The 6453-nt window shown below is 29.8% G+C and overlaps 1 long non-coding RNA gene across 1 annotated transcript; it reads right to left on the bottom strand.

The window, feature by feature from the left end:
- Window positions 1-4110: 4110 nt before the first annotated feature.
- Window positions 4111-6453, bottom strand: LOC126264605 (uncharacterized). Its single transcript, XR_007547293.1, has 3 exons — window positions 6407-6453; window positions 5935-6092; window positions 4111-4259 (listed from the first exon to the last, which is right to left on the bottom strand). It is a non-coding gene; the product is annotated as an uncharacterized LOC126264605 (long non-coding RNA).

Below are 6453 nucleotides of genomic sequence, written 5' to 3'. Positions count from 1 at the left end.
TATTTAAGATTCAGTTCAGCAAAAATTACAACATCCATGATAGAATTCAGCATCATCATAAAATATTGAATAACTATGATAACATATTTAACAATATACGTTTGCTTAAAGAAAGATACTATACTTAGTATATCGCCAATGTTTTGAATGATTAGGCTGTTAATGATAGAAATAAAAGAAGTTTCCAATATAAATAATAAGAACAAATTATAATAGGCTAAACTCTGATGAAAAAATATTTTTACATGAGCACTTTTAAGAAGAAGATAACAGAGTATTATTAATCTTTGGAAAGTACTTATTATTCTTATGCCAATATATATAATATCCAAGAAATTTGTATTATTTTTTTCAATCATTTAAGAAGTACAAATACTTAGTTAAACATCTTTAAATTATCTAATGTGCTATTTTCTTCAGAGATGATTCAACAAGGAAGATGATCCATTGTGGCCTAAGAAGGTAAATACAAAAGTAACTAGATAAAATTGACAAAAAAGTATATCTGAAGAGGATTTCTATTTAAGATTTAGTCCAGCAAAAATTACAACATCCATGATAGAATTCAGCATCATCATAAAATATTAAACAACTATGATAACATATTTAACAATATACGTTAGCTTAAAGAAAGATACTATACTTAGTATATCGCCAATGTTTTGAATGATTAGGCTGTTAATGATAGAAATGAAAGAAGTTTTCAATATAAATAATAAAAACAAATTATAATAGGCTAAACTCTGATGAAAAAATATTTTTACATGAGCACTTCTAAGAAGAAGATAACAGAGTATTATTAATCTTTGGAAAGTACTTATTATTCTTATGTCAATATATATAATCTCCAAGAAATTTGTATTATTTTTTTCAATCATTTAAGAAGTACAAATACTTAGTTAAACATCTTTAAATTATAAAAAGTGCTATTTTTTTCAGAGATGATTCAACAAGGAAGATGATCCATTGTGGCTTAAGAAGGTAAACACAAAAGTAACTAGACAAAATTGACAAAAAATATATTTGAAGAGGATTTCTATTTAAGATTCAGTTCAGCAAAAATTACAACATCCATGATAGAATTCAGCATCATCATAAAATATTGAATAACTATGATAACATATTTAACAATATACGTTTGCTTAAAGAAAGATACTATACTTAGTATATCGCCAATGTTTTGAATGATTAGGCCATTTAATGATAGAAATAAAAGAAGTTTTCAATATAAATAATATAAACAAATTATAATAGGCTAAACTCTGATGAAAAAATATTTTTTCATGAGCACTTTTAAGAAGAAGATAATAGAGTATTGTTAATCTTTGGAAAGTACTTATTATTCTTATGTCTATAATTACAATATCCAAGTAATGTGTAATATTTTTTTCATTTAAGAAGTACAAATACTTAGTTAAATTATAAAAAGTACTATTTTTTTCAGAGATGATTCAACAAGGAAGATGATCCATTGTGGCCTAAGAAGGTAAATACAAAAGTAACTAGATAAAATTGACAAAAAAGTATATCTGAAGAGGATTTCTATTTAAGATTTAGTCCAGCAAAAATTACAACATCCATGATAGAATTCAGCATCATCATAAAATATTGAATAACTTTGATAACATATTTAAAAATATAGTTTAGCTTAAATGAAGATACAATACTTAGTACATCACCAATGTTTTGAATGTTTAGGCTGTTAATGAGTAACTTTCTATTTAATCTAACAACAAATATTATATGAAAACGAATAAAATTATGAATCTGACTAATGTTACTATCATTTAAAACCCAAATTAATTTCCACAGGCCAAATAAGTACGCTTGCCCTGTATAAATTATGTCTTATAAACAATTCAGAAGCGTTGTTGTGAACGTCTTTGTTCTCTTTTTGGGGAGCCGGCGAAGAGACGAGAGATTTGGTTATAATCCTGTCTGAAGGACGAAATTCAGATGCTTTGACTTTGGGACCTGCGTTTCACATAAAGGTGAAACGGGAACTTTTCAATTAAACGTGCATTCCGAATTCGATGTTGATCATCGAGTTTACATAACCGGCTGCATAAAAAATAAATCGGCGGAAGTCTTTTCCGAATAAAAAGTTCATTTCAATGGCGGCTTTAACGAAAATGCCGTTCGGAGTGAAACGTTTTTCGAACTGCGCCGAAAATCCGGCAAATTCGAAAAAAGTAAAGTGGACCCAAAAGGCATAAATATTGTTTTTTGATCTTTTATGTCGGCGGTGAATGGGGGTCCCCGTTTTTTTTTTTTTTTTTTTTTGATATAATGTTACTATATCCCGACAAATGGCCAACATAAAAAAAGTCTAAAAGCCCGCACGGCTCTGTTTAATAGAGAAAAAAGCGGAAATAAAAATATCAATTTATCAGCGAATGTAGATCGCAGTGTGCAGTCCAGAAAATCCTATTTGTGAGGTTTTTTTTTACGGTTTTTAATAATGTACAAGGGCCGCAGCCCGTCCATGAATTTATGTAGTAGAAAGGAGAGCAAATCAGCACGGTAGCCGTTTAAAGTCGGCATAGAATTTTAAGTAAATATCGTCGGGTTTTATGGGCCGTCCCCCGCTTGAATTATGGTTTCCGGATAATATTTAACCTTTTGTTGACCGTTTGTCTGAGGGCGGCGATCGTAAATATCACACTTTTGGGATTATATCACACGAGATGCGCTGCTACTGTGCGACAAGAGATACGACCTTTGGTTGAACGGAAAAAACAAAAATTATAGATCACCGCCTTTCTCTGGTCTTTATAAGCCATTGTTGGATGCAGCCCGGTGATAAATTACGTTCCTGTAAGGGTATTTGAATAAATAATATTAATTTGGTGACATAAACTACTGCACGAGTAGGATGAAAACAATCCGCCGTGTCAACTGGCTTAAATTTTATCTCTTGCTCAATAAACCACTCTAATTGGTGGAAATCATGCATTAAACCAATTTACCATCCTAAAATACTGTTCGTTGATAATTCATCCTTAAACTATAGGATTAATAAGTACCATGTTACCTGATAAATAGTTAAAGTAGGTGTTAACAACATATATTATTCACTATATTAGCAACCTCTTAGAAGTACTCTTAGAAAATTAACTTTTTACCAACAATTAAATTGAGACAATTTATTTTTGCTTTGTTCATTGCTTTGATCACCTTGATTTTATGGAAAGAAAATCAAATAACTGAAAACAAAATGCTTTGATATCTTCTTTCTGTCTCAGATGTGTTGGTAAAATCTTTCACCTTGTTCATTGGTTTGATCATCTTGATTTTATGGAAAGAAAATCAAATGACTGAAAACAAAATGAATCAGAATTGTCTTATTTTAATTTGGAAATAATAACTGAATGTTTTGATATAATTACTTTGATCTGTTTGAAGGGAAATGGACATTTGTACCTTCTCCAAAATTTGTGAACGATTCCTTAACCCGTTCTTAGGTGATCTGCATTCAAACATTCATTAAACACATTTCTTTATATGCTCAACATCAGTTAATCGAGTTTGAAGCTTTGATATCTTCTTTCTGTCTCAGATGTGTTGGTAAAATCTTTCACCTTGTTCATTAGTTTGATCATCTTGATTTTATGGAAAGAAAATCAAATGACTGAAAACAAAATAAATCAGAATTGTCTTATTTTAATCTGAAAATAAAATTTGAATGTTTTGATATGATTACTTTCATCTATTTGAAGGGAAATGGACATTTGTACCTTCTCCTAAACTTGTTAACGACTCCTTAACCTGTTCTTAGGTGATCTGTATTCAAACATTCATTAAACACATTTCTTTATATGCTCAACATCAGTTAATCGAGTTTGAAGCTTTGATATCTTCTTTCTGTCTCAGATGTGTTGGTAAAATCTTTCACCTTGTTCATTGGTTTGATCATCTTGATTTTATGGAAAGAAAATCAAATAACTGAAAACAAAATGAATCAGAATTGTCTTATTTTAATCTGGAAATGGAAACTGAATATTTTGATATGATTACTTGGATCTATTCGAAGGAAAATGGACATTTGTACCTTCTCCAAAATTTGTTAATGACTCCTTAACCTGTTCTTAGGTGATCTGTATTCAAACATTCATTAAACACATTTCTTTATATGCTCAACATCAGTTAATCGAGTTTGAAGCTTTGATATCTTCTTTCTGTCTCAGATGTGTTGGTAAAATCTTTCACCTTGTTCATTGGTTTGATCATCTTGATTTTATGGAAAGAAAATCAAATGACTGAAACAAAATGAATTAGAATTGTCTTATTTTAATCTGGAAATGGAAACTGAATGTTTTGATATGATTACTTTGATCTATTTGAAGGAAAATGGACATTTGTACCTTCTCCAAAACTTGTTAATGACTCCTTAACCTGTTCTTAGGTGATCTGCATTCAAACATTCATTAAACACATTTCTTTATATGCTCAACATCAGTTAGTCGACTTTGAAGCTTTCATATCTTCTTTTTGTCTCAGATGTGTTGGTAAAATCTTCCACCTTGTTCATTGGTTTGATCATCTTGATTTTATGGAAAGAAAATCAAATGATTGAAAACAAAATGAATCAGAATTGTCTTACTTTAATTTGGAAATGAAAACAGAATGTTTTTATATGATTACTTTGATCTATTCGAAGGAAAATGGACATTTGTACCTTCTCCTAAACTTGTTAACGACTCCTTAACCTGTTCTTAGGTGATCTGTATTCAAACATTCATTAAACACATTTCTTTATATGCTCAACATCAGTTAGGCGACTTTGAAGCTTTGATATCTTCTTTCTGCCTCAGATGTGTTGGTAAAATCTTTCACTTTGTTCATTGCTTTGATCATCTTGATTTTATGGGAAAAAAATCAAATGACTGAAAACAAAATGAATCAGAATTGTCTTATTTTAATTTGGAAATAAAAACTGAATGTTTTAATATAATTACTTTGATCTATTTGAAGGGAAATGGACATTTGTACCTTCTCCAAAATTTGTGAACGATTCCTTAACCCGTTTTTAGGTGATCTGCATTCAAACATTCATTAAACACATTTCTTTATATGCTCAACATCAGTTAGTCGACTTTGAAGCTTTCATATCTTCTTTTTGTCTCAGATGTGTTGGTAAAATCTTCCACCTTGTTCATTGGTTTGATCATCTTGATTTTATGGAAAGAAAATCAAATGATTGAAAACAAAATGAATCAGAATTGTCTTACTTTAATTTGGAAATGAAAACAGAATGTTTTGATATAATTACTTTGATCTATTTGAAGGAAAATGGACATTTGTACCTTCTCCAAAACTTGTTAACGATTCCTTAACCTGTTCTTAGTTGATCTGCATTCAAACATTCATTAAAAACATTTCTTTATATGCTCAACATCAGTTAGTCGACTTTGAAGCTTTGATATCTTCTTTGTGTCTCAGATGTGTTGGTAAAATCTTTCACCTTGTTCATTGGTTTGATCATCTTGATTTTATGGAAAGAAAATCAAATGACTGAAAATAAAATGAATCAGAATTGTCTTACTTTAATTTGGAAATGAAAACTGAATGTTTTGATATAATTACTTTGATCTATTTGAAGGAAAATGGACATTTGTACCTTCTCCAAAACTTGTTAATGACTCCTTAACCTGTTCTTAGGTGATCTGTATTCAAACATTCATTAAACACATTTTTTTATATGCTCAACATCAGTTAGGCGACTTTGAAGCTTTGATATCTTTTTTCTGTCTCAGATGTGTTGGTAAAATCTTCCACCTTGTTCATTGGTTTGATCATCTTGATTTTATGGAAAGAAAATCAAATGACTGAAAACAAAATGAATCAGAATTGTCTTATTTTAATTTGGAAATAATAACTGAATGTTTTGATATAATTACTTTGATCTGTTTGAAGGGAAATGGACATTTGTACCTTCTCCAAAATTTGTGAACGATTCCTTAACCCGTTCTTAGGTGATCTGCATTCAAACATTCATTAAACACATTTCTTTATATGCTCAACATCAGTTAATCGAGTTTGAAGCTTTGATATCTTCTTTCTGTCTCAGATGTGTTGGTAAAATCTTTCACCTTGTTCATTAGTTTGATCATCTTGATTTTATGGAAAGAAAATCAAATGACTGAAAACAAAATAAATCAGAATTGTCTTATTTTAATCTGAAAATAAAATTTGAATGTTTTGATATGATTACTTTGATCTATTTGAAGGGAAATGGACATTTGTACCTTCTCCAAAATTTGTGAACGATTCCTTAACCCGTTCTTAGGTGATCTGCATTCAAACATTCATTAAACACATTTCTTTATATGCTCAACATCAGTTAGTCGACTTTGAAGCTTTCATATCTTCTTTTTGTCTCAGATGTGTTGGTAAAATCTTCCACCTTGTTCATTGGTTTGATCATCTTGATTTTATGGAAAGAAAATCAAA

This window comes from Aethina tumida, chromosome 2, assembly GCF_024364675.1.
Source record: "Aethina tumida isolate Nest 87 chromosome 2, icAetTumi1.1, whole genome shotgun sequence".
NCBI classification, from domain to species: Eukaryota; Metazoa; Arthropoda; class Insecta; order Coleoptera; family Nitidulidae; genus Aethina; species Aethina tumida.
Note: the sequence above shows the minus strand (reverse complement) of the source record. Positions and strands in the feature narration are given on the sequence as shown.